Source organism: Oryx dammah, unplaced genomic scaffold (assembly GCF_014754425.2).
Source record: "Oryx dammah isolate SB20612 unplaced genomic scaffold, SCBI_Odam_1.1 HiC_scaffold_16, whole genome shotgun sequence".
In the NCBI taxonomy this organism is placed as follows: domain Eukaryota; kingdom Metazoa; phylum Chordata; class Mammalia; order Artiodactyla; family Bovidae; genus Oryx; species Oryx dammah.
This window is the reverse complement of record NW_024070200.1, coordinates 44544516-44564554: the sequence shown is the minus strand read 5'-3', so window position 1 is coordinate 44564554 and position 20039 is coordinate 44544516. Positions and strand designations below refer to the sequence as shown.

General features: G+C 42.4%; 1 protein-coding gene and 1 pseudogene across 5 annotated transcripts in view; one reads left to right on the top strand and one right to left on the bottom strand.

The window, feature by feature from the left end:
* The window catches only part of SH3GL3 (SH3 domain containing GRB2 like 3, endophilin A3), a 106576-nt gene that overhangs the window by 84525 nt on the left and 2012 nt on the right, over positions 1-20039 (bottom strand). The gene's annotated exons all lie outside the window — the stretch shown is intronic.
* Positions 1-20039, top strand: part of LOC120875664 — a 30393-nt pseudogene that overhangs the window by 8693 nt on the left and 1661 nt on the right.

Sequence of the window (20039 nt, the reverse complement as noted above, 5' to 3'; positions counted from 1 at the left end):
AAAAATATTGGAGCAAAAAGTACTTTTATGATGTTCTTTACAAATCTAAAACTGAAATTTCCTTAAGATATATCCTTCATAGTTTGGTTTATATCAGCATACCTTGGAGATATTGTGGGTTTGGTTCCAGACCATCACAATAAAGTGATGAACACAATAAAGTCACAGAAATTTTTGTTTTCCAGCTCATAAAAAAGTTATGTTTCAGCTGTACTGTAGTCTTCTAAGTATGCAATAACATTATGTCTAAAACCAGTTACATAACAATTTTTTAAAAGCTTCTTGATAAAAAGTGCTCTATATCATCCAAGCCTTCAGCAAGTCATTATCTTTTTGCTGGTGGAGAGACTCAAACAGAAGAAGCAGGGAGAGAATCTCATGAGATGCTCCAGGTTTGGGTTCAGTATAGAACCTTTCAAGAATTAAAGCTCTGTCCAATTGCTTTAAGGTACTCCGTAATCACAATCAGCAATGTCTGCCCCATTCATTCATTCATACGTATGTAATGAGTGACTACCAGGATCCTGTTCCCCCTCTGTGCTAAGTCCCAGCAAAACAGTAAGACAATTCCAGTCCTCAAGGAGACCCAAATCTACTCAAGGCAACATGCGTCATTCACTAAACAAACATTTACTGAGTGCCTAGCTAGAGTGCTAGACTCTCCTTTTGGCCTGGAGACTTCATGGTTAATAGTCAAAAAAATGACCACAGAATGGTAAACAATGAGAACTGTACTGATTATAACCCCTAGTAAATGACTGCACGCAAGTTCAGTCATGTCTGACTCTTTGTGACCCCATGGACTGACCCCCAGCCTCCTCTGTTCATGGGATTCTCCAGGCAAGAATACTGGAGTGGGTTGCCATTTCCTTCTCCAGGGGATCTTCCCAACCCAGGGATTGAACCCCGTGTCTCCTGCCTTGGCTGGTGAGTTCTTTACCAATGAGCCACCAGGAAAGCTTAAGTAAATGATTACTAGTGTTTTAACTAGTTGTACTGGGACCTGAGTCAGGTATATGAAATCCCATCACTATATAGGGTTTTAAGAAGCAAACAAATAAAAAACCATTATGAAGCTCCAATACTTTGGCCACCTGATGCAAAGAACCAGTCTCACTGGAAAAGACCCTGATGCTGGGAAAGATTGAAAGCAGGAGGACAAGGGGACAACAGAGGATGAGATGGTTGGATGGCATCATCGACTCAGTGGACATGAGTTTGAGCAAACCTGGGAGATCATGAAGGCAGGGAAGCCTGGCATGCTGCAGTCCATGGGGTCACATAAAGTCAGACATGACTAAGGGACTGAAAAAGAACAAATACAAAACAACAGGGCCTGGGCACCAAATGGGGAGATCTGGATAAAGTCCTGGAAAATGGAACCAGAATCCAGGAGCCTAGCAAGTCCTTGATATTTTGCAGGATGTGTTCTTTCAGGAAAAGGTGCCAGGCTGCTGAAAAACTGACCTATAAATTGGACAGGATCCCAATGAAAGGAATGGAGTAGGGAAGTCCTGTTGACCACTTGATACCAGTGAGGGGGCCGCGGAACAGATGCGAGCTCACATTGCATGATTCTGGAGGAAGGACCCACATTCTGAGTCTAGGTCCCAAACTTTAACCAGTTCCATGGAGCTTGACTACATTTTGGTTACTAATGTTTTGCAGGGGACTACAGGTAGCCACAGTCCCTTATTTGGGGGTATGGGATAAAGAAATAAGCCCCTATATTGAATATAATGATTGTAATAAGGTATAATGACAGTAATAACTTTGCAGGCATTTCTAAATGCACATACTTCATCTACTTTTTAAGCCTTATGAGAATCACACATATTGAACCTGTAACTATAAAGTATTTAAGAGAAATTAACAGAATGTATAAATGGTATTATTTGCGGGATTTCATTGGTTAAATTTATAAAACTATTCAAAGAGCAAGCAAAATGAGTGCTTTTCATTTTCAACACCAATATTACTAGATTAACAAATGAATCTACAAGATTTCACCTTTGGGTGATGCCATGCATGTGTGCTCAGCCATGCATGCTAAATCTTGTCCGACTCTTTGTGAACCCACAGGCTGTAGCCCACCAGGCTCCTCTGTCCATGGGATTTCCCAGGCAAGAATACTGGAGTAAGTTGCCATTGCCTCCTCCAAGGGATCCTCCCAACCCAGGGATCAAACCAGCATCTATGCATTGGCAGGCAGATTTTTACCACTGAGCCACCTGGGAAGCCCTATGGGTGCTGCCATGACCTTGCAATGCATCACATCAGGAAGTAAGGGCCTCTAATAATGGAAGATTTGTCTAGCTTTAACCAGCTTTTCTCCTCTTTCATTGGTTGGCTAATGTTCCTTAATTCAACATATTCCCAAGCAGGCTAACTTCTTCCAAACGTTATGGAAGCTCAGCAAATATGAAGTAGACAAGCCAAGCTCTGTGTCATCCAAAGGTCTTGCTCGAAATTTTCAAGCAGGGTTTGCTTGTGACTCAGAATATACACCCTAAAATGTCATTTATTCTCCCACTCTTCAGAGCACATTTCAAATACCAACCTCCTTTTGAAACCAACTTCCATACCGACACAGTGCATGCACCGCGTGTTCTCTCTGGCTCTGAATTCGCTTACACTCTAAGCTTCAACACATTCCAAAGCGAAGAGATGCTCAGATCCTGAAATCTTACCCACACCACTTCACAAAAGTCTGCCCTACTGCAAGAATGCATGCTCAAGAAACAGCTTAAGACTCTTGAAGAAATGCTAAAATTAAATCCAGAGAAGGTTCTAGCCCAAAGAAATGCTTCACACAATACTGACAAGTTGAAAATCTTCAGTCATTGATGTTTGGTAAAGAACCTCATTGCTGTTTAATTATCCAAGGTCATTTCCATTTGCCTCCATCAAACTTTCTCCATTTCAGAGTCCCTGTTGTCAATTCACTCAATTAAAAAAAAAAAAAAAAAATGACCTGACCCTGTGAGCTCAGGAAGGGCACCAAGCTTCCTGGGAAGGAGTTCTCTTTCTCTCCCCTGTGATCCCAATTCTTTCAACGTCAACCCAGATTCACAACGTTCCAGCCTGTGTATCTTCTTACAAAAGTATCAGAGACAAGGATCCATTTTTACTCAAAACACCCTGACACCAGATGTGTGGGTTTTCATTTCCACCCAACAACCAATTCCCTAATACTCCAATACCAACTGAGTGTCTTACAATTCAGTTCTGACACTGATTACCCAAAGCTGGCATCAGACTCCACAGGTTTCAAGGGTCCATCCCACAAGACTGCCCAGACTTCAGATACCAGGCACAAGTATGGAGTCTCCAGGTTACCCACACTTCTGTCTGACTTGGCTACTGTGGACTTAAAAAATATTCACAACCTAAAAGTAAAGAGTTATGTTTTATTCAGTGGGAATTTTTAGGACTTAAGCCTGAGAGGCAGCATCTCAAATAAGCCTAAGAGAACTGCTCAAAGGAGGGGAGGGGAGGACCCAGATTAAATAAAAGTTTTGCAACAAAGAGCAGCTAGTTAGAACATCAAATGATTGTGCTTAACTGAGTGCAATTCTTTGTGACACCATGGACTTTGTGACACCTCTGTCCATAGGATTTCCCAGACAAGAATACTGGAATGGGTTGTCATTTCCTTCTCCAAGAGATCTTCCAGACCCAGGGATCAAACTCAGGTCTCCTGTGTCGGCAGGGAAATTCTTTACCACTGTGCCACCTGGGAAGCCCCTACTGACAACAGGCACAAACTGTCCAACAGGCTTAATTCCCCTTCTTGATTTCACCTGGAAAGGACACACTGGTTCAGCCTCTTCATTTTCCATCAAAGTGGAGGCCCAGATGGGTTAAGTGATTCTCCCAAGATCACAAAGCAGAGGCAGATTGAAGTCTTAAACTGCTGTGCCCCAGGGTTACTGGACCATTCAGTATGAAAGGACGCTTGTGTTTCTAGTTAAATAGGAAGAAAGATACTGTTTGCAAACACATCAAGTTGCACCTAGGCTGTCAGCTACTACTGGGGACTAGGGAGAGGTTCACCCCCAACACAAGAAGCAGGAAACACCCTGGAAACGCAAACCGGATGAAAGTGGAGAAAGGGATGGAGAAATGGAGGTAACAGTAGTTAACCCTGTGTGCATGCACACTCAGATGTGTCCGACTGTTTGTGACCCCATGGACTGTAGCCTGCTAGGCTTCTCCATCCATGGAATTCTCCAGGCAAGAATATTGGAGTGGATAGCCATTCCCTTCTCCAGGGGATCTTTCTGACCCAGGGATCAAACCTGGGTCTCCTCCACTGCAGGCAGATTAGTTACCTTCTGAGCCACCAGGGGAGCCTTCACCCAAGGCTCTGCCCCTTCCTTAACCTGCAAATTGTCCTGGGTCTTGCCTTCTCAGAGAGACATGACCCCATCCCAATAGCTTTCGGTTAAATGGCTTGGCCCTCCCTCTCTGTTCCTCCTATGGACCCATGCATTCCCCCTGCCTCACACCCACTTTTTCTCACTGCCCCAAATACCCTCAAGAGACCTCAGTGAGCAAATCAATAGCCTTATCAAAGAAAGAACATGTCATGCTGTCTATAGTGCTTTTCATCCTTGGAGAAGTAAATTAAATAAATCCAATAATATTTGTTCTTTAACAATCTATGCCAGTCTTCTGATATTACAGTCCTTATTTTGATGACAAGCTTCCAAGAATTTTTCAATTATGGCAATTTCAGCTGATTTCCATTCCCAAAGAACCTCCACCTAAATCTACCAAGGAGAATAGATACACCATATTTCTTTAAAATATGTGTGTCTGGCAACTCGAAAGGGTACCATCTGGTTCGCATAATTTCTGCATGAAATTATGCAGTTTCTGAAAAGCCTATACAACTTATATGAGCCACGCCTGCTGTGGTAGAAACCAAAACATGCCATGGTTATTGTACAAACTGACTCAGGTTAACTGAGGCTGAAACTGGCCATGGTCCTTGTAATGATCAACACCCTGAGAACGCGGCTCACTAATTAAAATATACGTATTTAATCAATGTCATGCTAGAGAGGAAAGATAAACAGGGAAATGACATCATTCTCAAGAATCATTTTTGAGCCCTGGGAAAAGTAAGTAGAGAACTGGCAAGAAAAGCAATTGGGACTCTTTCAAAATGAAGCAAAGGAGAAGGCAAAATGAAGTCGGAATAATTAAAACAAGAAGGGAGCAATCATGGAGAGGAGGGAACCCAGTGAGGGGAATCGGTGCTGGTTCCCTGGTGAGGAATCACAGTGAGAGACGCATGGCAAAACACCTAACAACCTCTACCCCACCCTAGTAAAAACATCTAGGTCATTCCTCATCAGCAGTGTAAACTCTGGCTAGAGGAGTCCATAGGTGTGTGACAGCCGGTGACCTCGGGATACTCAAGTCTCCTGAATTACAAAGTAAGAATGTATCCCAGCACAGGACTCTACCCAGGTCACCAGGATGAATCAGACTTGTTAAGTGACTGGAAAGCCTCCAAAAACACACAAGCCAATTGCAGATGCAGACAAAACGTTTTCAGCGTTCTGTCCAGGGCTTCAGGAATGCTCACACCAGCATATGTAAATTCCCTAGACGTACAGCTCAGAACAGAGGTTGGCAAACATTTTCTGTAAAGGACCAGAGAGTAATATTTCAGGCTTTGCACTCAATGTTGTCCCTTGTCACTACTATTTGATTCTGCTTTGTGCCACAGACATATGAGCATGGAAATGAGCTGGGGTGTGTATGCCAATAAAACTTTATTTACAGACACTGAAATTTTAATCATATGTCATTATCATGTGTCATTAAAAATGTGAAAATCATTCTTAGCTCACAGGTTATGCAAAAAAATAGACGATGGGCTGTCTTTGACTCATGAGCCAATTTACCAACTTCTGACTGAGAACTTCTATTCAACAGAGGCTAAACAAGTGACACATGGTTCAAATGAACGATAACACCCTGAATTTATGCAAAGATTGAAAATCCTGAGGAAGAGAGTGGAGGGTAGGAACAGATTTATCTCATGCAATGGTGACAAATACTAGACTGCATTTGTCTTGGAATCACAGAGGCCTGTCCTTGAGTCCTTACAAGACCACTTGCCAGCTGTATGACCTTGAGCAAGTTTCACTTAACCTTGCCAAGCCTAATTCCCTCTCTTATAAAAGAAGGAATATGATGAGTACATTATTTTTTTCAATAATCATTTTTTAATTGAAACATAGTTCATTTATAATGTTGTGTTAGCTTCAGGTGTATAGCAAAGGTATTCAGATATATTTGTGTGAGTGTGTGTGTGTATATATATACATTCTTTTTTAGATTCTTTTCCATTATAGGCTAGTACCTTCTTGATAGAGGTTATCAAAGAGATGAAATGAGATGCTGCCTCTAAAAATACTTTGCACAGTACTCAGCACCTCTACGAAAAAAAAGAAAAGCTAATTAGCATTATTATTATACTCATAGAATGATGAGTTGATTGACTGCAAAACATTCTTCCTGGATATGAAGACAACATTTCCTGGATGAGAAAAAGTTCAGACTCCTAATTTATGGAAGTCAAAGCTCAAAATAAGGTAGATACCAGAGACGAACATAAAATACAAAACCAGAATATTTTAATTTGGTGCAACACCCCAGTTATTCACCTATTGGGGGCCTGTGCTCAGTCCCTGGGATTCTCCAGGCAAGAACACTGGAGTGGGTTGCCATTTCCTTCTCCAATGCATGAAAGTGAAAAGTGAAAGTGAAGTCGCTCAGTCGTGTCCAGCTCTTTGTGACCCCATGGACTGTAGCCCGCCAGGCTCCTCTGTCCATGGGATTTCCCAGGCAAGAGTACTGGAGTGGGGTGCCACTTCCTCCTCCAGAGGATCTTCCAGACTCAGGGGTCTAACTTGCATCTCTTGCATTGGCAGGTGGATCCTTTACCACTGTACCACTTGGGAGTCTCCGTTTTCTATAAAAGTTGTGAGCCTGAATTCATGAGAAAAGAATGCAAGCATCAACAGTCATTCAGTCTCAATAGGCATTTCTAAAGACTTCCATGAGAGCCTGCCTGCCTGGTTGTATAAGAGGTAGCCACTGACCAAGCCTGCCTCCACTTCTGCTTCCTGTCTCTAACCTTTACTCCATGACAAAGATAGCAGCCGGCTGCAGATGGTCAGATAGCTTCTATCTCCCCCTGCCCAGCCCTGGCCCCGACCAGCACCAAATAGACAGTGGCAGTGGCAGCAGCAGGTGACGAGGAAGACTGTGGATGGCTGCCAGCCTATGTGGTAGACTGTGGCACAGGGCATTGCTATTAAGAAGTCAGCAAAATTGGATGAGCAAGCTCAAAGGTGGCGGATGAAATGTGTTGGTCGCCCAGAGTTCTTTGTTGCTGATGAAGTAACAGGAAAACCTTCATATGTTAAAAAAAGAAAAGAAAGGTGGCCAATCAGAACTTCCCTGGTGGTATAGTGGCTAAGACTCTGCGCTCCCAATGCAGGGGGCCCAAGTTTGATCCCTAGTCTGGGAACTAGACCCCACATGCTGCAACTAAAAAAAATCCCACAGGCCACAACTAAAGATCTCAAGTGCCACAACTAAGACCTGGTATGGCCAAGTAAATAAATGCATAAAAATAAATATTTTAAAAGTGGCCAACCTGCCATGACATAGTTGAAGACTGGTACTTGATGGAAAGCTTTATGGATCAAATGATCTTTAAAAGCAGAACCTGAAGACCATTTTTTTGGATTGAATCTCCGCTGAATACTCCAGACAACAGGGAATACATTGCTGAAATAACGTTCTAGGCTTGTACATTTTTGGGCAGGCCATTCTCGCCTAAGCTGCATACTAGACCTCTAGACAAGCAGGAGAACAGTCTATTGGTCCAATACCAGACAGTGGGATCAGTGTCACGCAGGTCATCCCTGTGACTGAAGGGTACGTGATTGTCAGCTGTATTAAGCACACATTCCAAACACAGGATGAAAGAGAACATATGTTATGCAGCAATTGCTGGGAGATGGAGACAGAGGAATCCCTCAGAGCAATCCTGGGAAACTTCAAAGAACACTACAGTACGCCTGCCCAGATTTGGTAAAAGAACTTAGTAAGTATAAACAGATGGATCAAAGTGCATTAAACAGTATACTAGAATCAATGCTATCTCAAAGAAAGAATTTTCCATTGGTGTTGCTTTTGTTTTGTTTAACCTTTTGGATATCTCATTATACAGCAATTTTTAAATTTGTATTTTATTTATTTATTGGCTACACTGGATCTTCATTGCTGAACAGGTTCTTTTCTCTGGTTGCAGAGAGCAGGGGCTACACTCTAGTTGTGGTGTGCAGGCTTCTCATTATGGTGGCTTCTCTTGTTGCAGAGCATGGGCACCAGGCGTATGGGCTGGCGTATGGCATGTGGCACCCAGGCTAGGCTTCCCCACAGCTTATGGGATCTTCTGGGACTGGGGATCAAACCTATGTCCCCTGCATTGGTAGGCAGATTCTTAACTGCTGGACCACCAGAGAAGTCCAGGTGTTGGTTACCGAGGGTCTTAGGACCTGAATTTTCTTTTCATCTAGAGTGTGCTAATTCAGGCTTTACTCAACCTATCTCAGAAGTTGTAGATGAAGGCATTGACAGTTTTCCTGCTGATGTCAGACACTGTCTCTACAAGATTTTCCTCTCTGGAGGTTCAACCATATTCAAGGACTTTGCACATCGCTTGCAAATAGATTTGAAAAGAACCATAGATGCCAGGCTGAAATTAAGGGAGGAACTGAGAGTGACAGACTGAAGCCAAAATGTATTGATGTACAAATCATACACCCAGAACGCAGTGGCAGGCAGTTCAGTTTGGTGGGTCCATGCTGGCTTCCACATCAGAATTTTGCCACATATGTGCATTCTGTGTGTGCATGCTCACTTGCGTCTGCCTCTTTGCGAACCCCTGGATTGCAGTCCACCAGGCTCCTCTGTCCATGGAATTTTTCAGGCAAGAATACTGAAAATAAATTAATTAAGTAAAAAAAAAAGAGTGGAGGCTATATGTATACCTATGGCTGATTCATACTGATGTATGGTGGAAACCAATGCAATAGTGTAAAGCAATTATCCTTCAATTAGAAATAAATAAAAATAAAGACACTTTTCAACTGCTACTGCTGCTAAGTCAGTTCAGTCATGTCCGACTCTTTGCGACCCCATGGACTACAGCCTACCAGGCTCCTCCGTCCATGGGATTTTCCAGGCAAGAGCACTGGAGTGGGGTGCCATTGCCTTCTCCGGACACTTCTTGAAGATATATATAAAAAAAGAATACTGGAGTGAGTGGATTGCTATATCCTCCTCTGGGAGGGCTTCCCCATCCAGGGATAGAACCTGCATCTCCTGTGCCTCCTGTAAGCCTGCACTGCAGGCAAATTCTATACCATCCGTGCCACCGGGGAAGCACCACATCCACTTCTACTCCTTCAAAATAAATCTGAGCCTCCATCCACTATTTCCCAGGAAAGAAATCCACGGCTGAAACTCAAGAGAAATAAAAGTGAATTGTTGGCCCTGAGCTTCCAAGTGTCTAAGTCTTCACTGCTGTCGCCGCTCAGTCTCTTTAGTCAGGTCTGACTCTGTGTGACCCCATGGACTATAGCCCCCCACGCTCCACTGTCCATGGGATTCTCTAGGCAAGAATACTGGAGTGGGCTGTCATTTCCTTTTCCAGGGGATCTTCCCGACCCAGGGATTGAACCCAGGTCTCCTGCATTGCAAGCAGATTCTTTACTGCTGAGCCACCAGGGAAGCCCCAAGTCTTTGCTATTTATGGCCAAATCAAGCCATTGTATAGGTTGTTTCACTCGGAAATTTCTACATTACATGCTAACTGCCAACACTGCACCTGGTCTGGAATATCATTCCATCATACTGAGAACTCAGCCCTTGAAGAGATATGACCACAAGGTTTAGACGAAAACTCTGTCTTTTCTTGGAAAAAGTGCTTGATCTAAGATGTCAATTTGAATAGCAGGGATCCAAGATAAATAAAATTCGAGGATATTGGTTAATTTTGTTAAACAAATTTAACAAGTTATTGGGTTGGCCAAAAACTTTGTTCAGCGACATCGTACAGAAAAAAATGAACTTTTTGGCTAACCCAATACATAAAATTAATCAAAATCTTTCTTAAGATACATAACTTTGACTTACGAGATGCCAAGGTTCAATGAGAACATTAGGGAAGGGGCCCTATCTGCCTTAGGCTATTCTAGAAACCATCTATTCTTACATCCTCTTCTCAGATTAGTCCCAAGTAGGTCACTAAAAGCAAAGCGCTCACTCTCCCTCATTTCTTGCCAGCGTTCTCACAGTCACGTGAGGCTGCCCACTTTCTTCACAGCCTGCCTTCTGCTGCTCTGTCTGCTCAGCACTGACGAATTCGTATCAGGACTCGACAGCTCTCTGCCCTCAAGCCTGATCGTTCCACAGTTCCCACATCAAGCCAGCCAAGTTCCATCAAAGAGTCTAACACAATGCACATGGGCAAACACTCAGCTTGGTTCCATCCAATCTGCCTTCCAACAAGGTTTCCAGGAAACGTCCAGGACAAAAAGCCAAGAGCTGTCTCTACAGAGACCATATTTATCTCCTGAGCAAGTTCCTGGCCACACCACAAGTGACCAGGAATTATCCTTCTACTATTCAAGCTTGAGGAAAAGTTAACCTGCAGATAAACCATGTATGCTAGTCGACCGTTTGGCGGTGCACCATGTTAACTCATCACACATGCTTCTTCTGGCCCTGCACAGCTCTTTTAAAATTTAAATGAACTGCCAATATTTCAAAACTAGGAAATTTCATTTTTTAAAAATCTGGATTTTGAACATTTCTCCCCCTCTCCCCCAAATCAAGAGCATCCAGGCAAACAATAGTTCGGAGTTCAACAGAAGCAGGTTATCCAGGTTCCAATCCTCAAAACCTGCTGAATGTTCATTCAATATTAACGGATGGTTCCAGTGGTGTTCAAAAGACTTAGGATTCCACAAGGGACAAACTGGGCAAGAAACGACCAGACAGTCAGACCCTCTCAGAGGGATTTGATTTGGATAACTCAAAGGACTTCTGCTTCAGGGAAGATGGAATAGATACATTTTCTCTATTTCTCTCACTAATTACAACCAAAATGCTTGGCATTATATATAACACAAACTCAGGAAGGCCCAAGCAGGTGGAGAAAAGGAGGTACACTGAGTAGGCACCCCAGGGCCCAAGAAATGACACAGTAGTGAGCTTCCATTTTCTTTTTCCTTCATAATCCAAGACTTGGAGCTGAAGAAGTGGCAGTCTAGAAATACCAACAGACACAGGAAAACAGGCAAATAAACTCAACAAAGGCCTGCTCTCTCTAGTCAAAGGACCAGGCAAGGGGCAGTCTAGCAACACAGAAATTATTAGACAATATCTAAACTATTAGAAATTACTAGATAATACCCACATCCCCGATGGCTCAGCAGTTAAAGAATCCCCCTGCAATACAGGAGACACAGGAAACGGGGATTTGATCCCTGGGTCGGGAAGATGCTCTGGAGAAAGAAATGAAAACCCACTCCAGTATTGTTGCCTGGAAATCCCATGGACAGAGGAGCCTGCCGGGCTACAGACCAAAGGGGCGCAAAGAGCTGGACACGCCTGAGCAACTGAGCCTGCACACACTCTACTCCAGCTTTACTCCAAACACCATAGAAAGAACTGTGACCCCATCCCCACTGACACTGTAAAGATGAGTGGAATGCAGGAACTTGCATCTCTGCCACATTACTACAAGATGACCCAGCACCCCCCAGTTCTCTCTTTCCCTGGGTGGTGCCAGAGAAAGCCAAGTAGGGAGTCCCTGCCAGGCAATAAGCTCCAGCCAGCTCCTCCCACCCCTTAAGTGTCAGTTGAGACCATGTCGGGGAGCTGGACCTCCACTTCCACAGCAGTACTAAGGAGCCCACTCACCCTTCTTCTGGGTAAGGAGGCCAGAAGAGGCCTTGTAGGAAGTCAGGACTTCTACCACCACCCAGCAGTAAGGAGGCCACCCCTCCCATGGGTGTGAGTTCAGGCCACGTGGGAAACAGCAACAAGGCACGTCTATCCACCTCAGCCAGAGGGGTGTCAGCAGAAGCTTAGTGAGCCACCAGAATGCCCTCCCACACAGCAGTAAGGAGGCACGAGCCCCAAACGTCAATAGTCTAAGTGAGAAGCCTGGACACTAACCCCCACTTGGAAGTAACAAAGCAATGCCACCACCTTCCCCTGCCAGAGCAGCGGAAAAGAAAGCCAATAAAAACAGACAATTTAAATACGATCTAGAGTCTCATAAAATAATACTGAAAGGCCCGAGGTTCTATTTTAAAAATCCTGCCATCATGAGGGTAGGGCCAAGATGGTGGAGTAGGATGACCCTGAGCCCACCTACCTTGGGTACACCAAAATTATAACTATTTACAGATCAACTATGGATAAGAATGACCCAAAGACTAGCAAAAAAAGGTTTTCCACAACAAAAGATGTAAAGAAGAAACCACAGTGGGAAAATTAGGAGGGGCAGAGACATGGTATAGTCAAGATCATACCCCCAGCTAGACATCCACAAACGGGAGGATAATTACAGTTGCAGAGATTCTAGCCTAGGAGTAATGGAAACAGTGACAGATTTTATTTTCTTAGGCCCCAAAATCACTACAAATGGTGACTTCTGCCATGAAATTAAAAGATACTTGCTCCTTGGAAGAAAAGCTATGATGAACCTAGACAGCAAAGATTTCATATTGCCAACTAAGGTCCATATAGTCAAAGCTATGGTTTTTCCAGTAGTCATGTACATATGTGAGAGTTGGACCATAAAGAAGGCTGAGCACTGAAGAATTGATGCTTTTGAACTGTGGTGCTGGAGAAGACTCTTGAGAGTCCCTTGGACTGCAAGGAGATCAAACCAGTCCATCCTAAAGGAAATCAACCCTGAATATTCATTGGAAGGATTGATGCTGAAGCTGAAGCTCCAATACTTTGGCCACCTAATGCAAAGAGCCAACTCAATGGACATGAGTTTGAGCAAACTCTGGGAGATAGTGAAGGACAGGGGAACCTGGTGTGCTGTAGTCCATGAGGTTGCAAAGAGTTGGACACAACTGAACAAATGAACAATGACAAAATATCCACAATAAGTAGGTAAATGTTAAAAAGATATAAATATGAAGTCAAAATTACTAAATGTGAAGTGAGGGGGAGTCAAAATGCAAGATTGTTAAAATACATTCAAGCTTAAGAGGTTATCAACTTAATCATGTATATATACGCTGTTATATATAAATTTCAGTTGGTAAAGAATCTGCCTGCAATGTGGGAGACCTGGGTTCAATCTTGGGTTGGGAAGATCCCCTGGAGAAGGGAACAGCTACCCACTCCAGTATTCTTGCCTAGAGAATCCCATGGGCTACATTCCATGGACTGTATAATCCATGGGGTTGCAAAGAGTCAGACACAACTGAGTGATTTTCACACCACATATATAAACCTCAGGAAAACAAAATCTATAATAAACACAAACACACAAAAAAGAAAAGGGACTCCAAAACAGATTTAAAGCAGAGACTGTAAGAAGAGAAAAAGAAGGGCATAACAGAATGATAAAAGGATCAATCCAACAAGAAGATACAACACACACACATATACATATATATATGTTCATACATCAAATGAATAAAATACATCAAAATTAGTGAAATGCAACTAAAGCAGTGCTGAGAGGAAAATACATAGCACTCACTGCATATGTTAGGAAAAAGGTCTCCAATCAATAATTTGCTTCCCTTAAGAATCTATAAAAAGAACAAAATAAACCCAAGCAAGTAAAAGGGAGGAAATAATAAAACAAGAGCAGAAATCAATGAAATTGAAAAAGTGAAACAATGGAGAAAATGAAATAACCTGGTTCTCTGAAAAGATCAATATAACTGACAAACCTCTAGTAAGACTGATAGAGAAAAAGGCTGAAGGTATGGAATTACCAGTATCAAAAATCAACTCTATACACATATAATAAGGGAACTGATAATGATTAAGAGAAGAATACTACACATAATTCTCCACACATAAATCTGATAACCCTAAATGAAATGGATTGATTCCTTAAAAAATCACAAACTAATGAAATTCTCAAATGAGAAATCTCCAAGCCCAAATGGTTTTACTGGAAACTCTACTAAATGTCTAAAAAAGAATTAACATAAGTTTTGTGTAATTTCTTCCAGAAAACAGAAGAGTAAGCATCTCCCAATTCATTTTATTGAAGCAGTATTACCTGATACTGAAATTAGACACAGTGCAAAAACTAAAGACCAGTATTTCGTATAGAAACAAAAATCCATGACAAACCATTAGCTGATTCACATCTACAGAAACCAACATAACACTGTAAAGCAATTATCCCCCAAGTTTAAATACATTTTTAAAATAAAAATACATGGGATTAGAAAGGAAACCATCTGTACTGAATACAGTCATCAAAATATCAAAATATTTATGATACAGTTTTTTCTTTTAAAGTTAAGCAACGTGGGCCTCCCTGGTGGCTCAGTGGTAAAGAACCCTCCTACCAGTGCAGGAGACACGGGTTCTATCCCTAATCTAGGAGGATCCCACATGCTTTGGAGCAACTGAGCCCCGTGCCACAACTGTTGCGCCTGTGCTCTAGAGCCTGGGAGCTGCAGCTCCTGAGCCTGCCTGAGTGCCCTAGAGCCCATGGTCCACAAGGGAGGCCACTTCAGTGAGATGCTCATGCATCGCAGCTAGAGTAGCCCTGGCTTGCCTCAACGAGAGAAAAGCCCGTGCACAGCAACAAAGACCCAGCACAGCCAAACACAAATAAATAAATTATGTTTAAAATATTTTTTAAAAGTTACACAACGTGATAGAGAGGGCATACAACATTTGAATTGCATGGTCAGGAAGACATTTCTGACAAAGTGGCCTTTAACCTGTGCTATGATCTAAACAAAAATAAGGAAACACTTTGCAAAGATCTAGAGGAAAGGCATGCTAGGCTGAGGGAAAAGCTCTGGCAAAGGCCCAAAGAAAAGAAGACCTCAGCACATTAAAGGAGCAAAGAGAGGCCGGTGTGGCTCAATGGCAGCAGGAGAAGGAAGGGAGAGGCCAGGTTATGTGAGGCTTCACAGGCCAGAGGAGGAAGCTTGGGTTTTATTCTAAACACAGCTGGGTGCCACTGAAGCACTGAAGACTTGTAAGTAGTCTACATTACATTCACAGAATGACATGGTCTGAAATACATTTTCAGAAGAGCATTCAGGTCACTGTGGGTCAATGGATTGTAGCTGGTAGGAAGCTGCTAGGTTCCAAAGTTCTAGAAATTGGTGAGGAGGCTCCAGCAACCATGTGGGCAAGAGGTGACAGTCAGGAGAAGGATAGTAGAAGCAGAGCCAGAAAGAGATAAATGGAAGAGGGATGTATTTTGAAAATAAAACCAAGAGTTATTAGCACTTTCTGATGAATTAGGGATGAGAGGAAGAAAGCAATCAAAGATGAATCTTGCTTTTGTCTTATTTTGCTTGAGCAGTTGAACACATGTTGGTACAACTGACTTAAATAGGAACCACCAATAGAAAAACAGGTTGGGGTGGAGAAAATCAAGACTTCAGGTTTGAACATCTTAAGTCTGACAGCCTTTTATATATCCAAGAAGTGAGGTGCTGTAGGCAGTTAGACTTCGAAGTTTGTTATGGGTCTGTGAACAGGAGGAGTGTCTAGGCCAGAAACATAATTTAGAGAGTAATCAATGTACAGATCGTTTATAAATCTGTGAGGCTGGATAAAACACCTTGGCAGAGTTCAAGGTTGAGAAAAAGAGGAGCTATTCCAAGCCAGAGCCCTGGGGCACTCCAGGATTCAGAATTCAAGGGGACAAGAAGGCACCATTAGACGAGATCTGAAGGAACAGCCACTGAGGCCAGAGGAAAACCACACCAGTATAGAAGGGGTTGTAAGCAGAGCATGGTACACTGGGTCAAAAGCTGCAGAGTGTCAGCTGGGGAAGTGACCCTCAGACTCAGCAACCTGGAGGTCACAACACCCAGACAAGGCAGTCTCTGCCCAAGAGTAAGGAGGAACACAGATTCAGATGAGGACGTACGACTCAGATATCAGGTGCATTGGTAGAGGGTACCCACGCTATCTGGCCTGAAACAGCAGCAGCTTCTACCTCTGATGGATGATTTGATCTGGCAAAGCACCTGGTGATGTCAGTGCTTAAGAAGGACTTAGCCAAATGCCGGTGGGAAAGACACTACCACCCAAAGCAAGACAAAGGCAGAAGGAAGGACACTGGGCTCAGGAAGGTCACTGCTGCTGGTGCTGTGGTGAAAACAAGTGGGGATGAGCCTGGGAATTGCAAGGGAAGAGCTCATGATAAAGGCATCTCACAGAAGAACTCAAATAGAACTGCAGCAATGTCTTCCCAATACCAACTGGATTCCTCCAGATTCTTTCCCCCAATTTAACACTTTCCCAGGTTTCTAGCAAAAAGTAAGGGCTTCCCTTATAGTTCAGTTGGTAAAGAATCTGCCTGTAACACAGGAGACCAAAATCTAGCTATCCTCACTTGGCTGGTGTAGAATCTCCAGAATACATTCACCTATTATTTAGTCAAATAAAGTCGTGTATCGGTTCTGTTTATTGGCAGTTTCATTTTCTGGGTAAAGTATGCCAACAATCAGTTCAGTTCAGTTCAGTTCAGTTCAGTCGCTCAGTCGTGTCCGACTCTTTGTGACCCCATGAATCGCAGCATGCCAGGCCTCCATGTCCATCATCAACCAATAGCAATTTCCAGATACATAAGATACACACACATCCCCCACTTAATTTGGGGAAATATAATTTATAGTCATTTTTTTAATAAAGTTGAAAAATTAATCTGAAACAAATAGTATATCCATACACACACAAAAAAAAAATCTGCTTTTAAATGCATTTTTAATCAAATTCTAAGAGATAGCCTAAATTACATTTACTTTAGAGAAAAGGCATCAGTGGTAAGAAATGCTTGAATTATACTATGTTCTTCAGAGATTAAAAAATTAAAACCAATTTAGTTTCAACATCTAGTCTAGCATCCCAAGTTAAAAATATATGGTTAACACACAGACCCAAGGATTAATTTATCAAGCAGTCTGTGTGGAAAGGAGCAAGCAAGTTTCAGCTTAACACATTTTCTGATGCACCTACATAAAAAACAAAGAATCATTATGGACTTTGCAAAGTGCATTTTTATCTTTCTCCCTAATGAGAAAGTGAAACAAGAGACATTCACCGCCTCCCTAGAGATTCTCATAATTTACAAAGAATATCCTTCTCTATAGTGTTTACCCATAAACGGCCAGCCTGTGCACTTAGTCATTACAGAGAGAATGTCTTGGCCCCTTAGGACCACTCATCATGTTTCTGATTCAGGCATCAAAAGGGAAAGAGGGGGAAATTACCGAAAAAAAAAAATAGCTTTGTTAGGAGCTCCCTACACCCTACTGTTTCTGGGTCACGTGATAGAATACTGCTAGTAAAAACAAGGAAATTTAACATGAAGGGTCATCACCCCTCTTGTGTCCTGACTAGTTGGTTTGGGGCAAGAAGAACAAGAGGAAAGAATAAAATTAGGCTTTCATGGTATGGGGAACCAGGCTCCTAGAAGTGCAGAAAGGGAACAAATACAGCTATTAGAACAGTGTCCGTGTCACAGTAAGCACAGATGTGGCCTAAGCATCCTACAGCCAAAATAAAATGCTGTCAAGAAAATTACTATGACATGAACATAATTAATACAAATCAATGAGTGGCGACATATAATTATTATGAGTTACATTTTTATTGGTCAGGCACACCACTTAACAAGAAACCACATGACCTTTCTAAGCTATTTATGTATGTGTGTTAGTCACTCAGTCTGACTCTTTGCTACCCCATGGACTGTAGCCCATAAGGCTCCTCTGTCCATGTAATTCTCCAGGCAAGAATACTAGAGTGGGTTGCCGTTCCCTTCTTCAGGGAATCTTCCCCACCCAGGAATCAAACCCAGGTCTCCTGCATTGCAGGCAGACTTTTTACCATCTGAGCCACCGGGGAAGCCCAAGCTATTTGTATTTATCCCTAATAACTCAAAACTGCATCCCTACCAATAGAAGAGTAAACCTCTCTACTAAAAAAACCTTCTCAAGAGAAAAAAGTATTTAATTATGATCTTGGGACCCTTAGGTTATAATCCCAAATGTTGAAGGAAAGGATTAATTAAATTTTGTTATTAGCTCAACTTGTACTCTTCTCATTTTAGTTGATTTCTTCCTCTTTCCTTTTAGTCTCCATGCTGCCAAAGTGATGCATAATCCCTGAGATTTAGAGTTCCTCATTCTCTGTAAAGTAAGGGGGATTTTTTTTTTTTCTGCAGAGATAGGTAAGGTATCAAGAAAGCCAGAGCACTTAACCAGGAAGTTATAAATTATTTCACCTTTTCTATCATTGAGAAAAATCATCTCAATTTGTCAAGGTCTTGGTTCCCTTATTTATAAAAGGTCTACTTTATAATCTTTTATCTTTCTCTGAAATACTTTAAGCAAATTACTTAAAAATTTCAGAACTGAGATATATTAGATATAAAGATAGAGATATGGTTAGTTATATACTTTCTTGAGATATAATTTATATGCTAATCAATTCACAACTTAAAGTCTGGAATTCAGTGGGTTTTTTAGCATATTTACAGAGTTGTATGATCATCACAAGAAATGTTAGAACAGGAACATAGCTTCTAAGGGCTTCCCTGGTGGCTCAGCGGTAAAGAATCTGCCTGCCAATGCAGGAGACTCAGGTTGGATCCCTGGGTCAGGAAGATCCCCTGGAGGAGGAAATGGCAACCCACTCCAGTATTCTTGCCTGGGAAATCCCATGGACAGAGGAGCCCGGGGGGCTACAGTCCAAGGGGTTGCAAAGAGTCAGACATGACTGAGCATGCACACATACAGCTTCTAAGACCTCTAATTCACTATACAGATGGGTTAGATCATGTTTCCCAGGTCACAGATCTGGTCAGTGGCACAGCCAGGCCTGGATCCCTGGGAATTATTAAACCATTGACATCATCCCAGCCTCCCTTTCCCCAGCCCTGGGAAAGTTCTATGTGAATTAAAACCTGCTGTTAAAATGTTGCCTGGGAAGAACATCTGGCACTTTTTATGATCATGCTCCCTCTTATTATATTAAGCCTGGTCTAATTTCTCCACCAAATCTGTCCCACTGCAAGATTTCTTAGAAAGACTTTCAGAACAGATAAAAACGTATCTATTAGGCACTTTGACCACAAAATGTGATTTGCAAAGCCCAGAGAGAATCTGTGATGTCTTTCTTTTCAGATAAAGTCACAAAAAGATTTCGGTTCATGCAAAAAGAATAAATTAGACCCTCTGCTCATTTCCTTTTTTAATGGACTGATGATGAGTAGTTAAACTGAACAATATCATCTTTAGCATATTATTTACCAATGTCAATAACTTCCTGGAATTTCAACCACTCACTCCGGTTAGTGGTCAGAAACCAATTTCAATCCTCTTAGGGCTGTGTCCTGTTCATCTCTAAGGTTTGCTCCCATGAAGTCTATTCTCAGTGAAAGAATCTTTCAAAAGAGGTTAGTACCCTGCAGAGGATGAGATGGTTGGATGGCATCACAAACTCAATGGATGTGAATTTGAGCAAACTCTGGGATGTGGTGAAGGACAGGGAAGCCTAGCAAGCTGCAGTCCATGGGGTCACAAAGAGGCAGACACAACTGAGCGACTGAGCTAAGAAAGCTCCTGTAGCAAGCCTAGCTAGCTAGTGATTAAGCTGACACTGCACTGAACACAGAGGCAGTAGGCCTCTGGGCTGCCCACCCTTCAGTACTGAGCTCAAGACAGACTTGCTAACTGCTCCCACCTTTT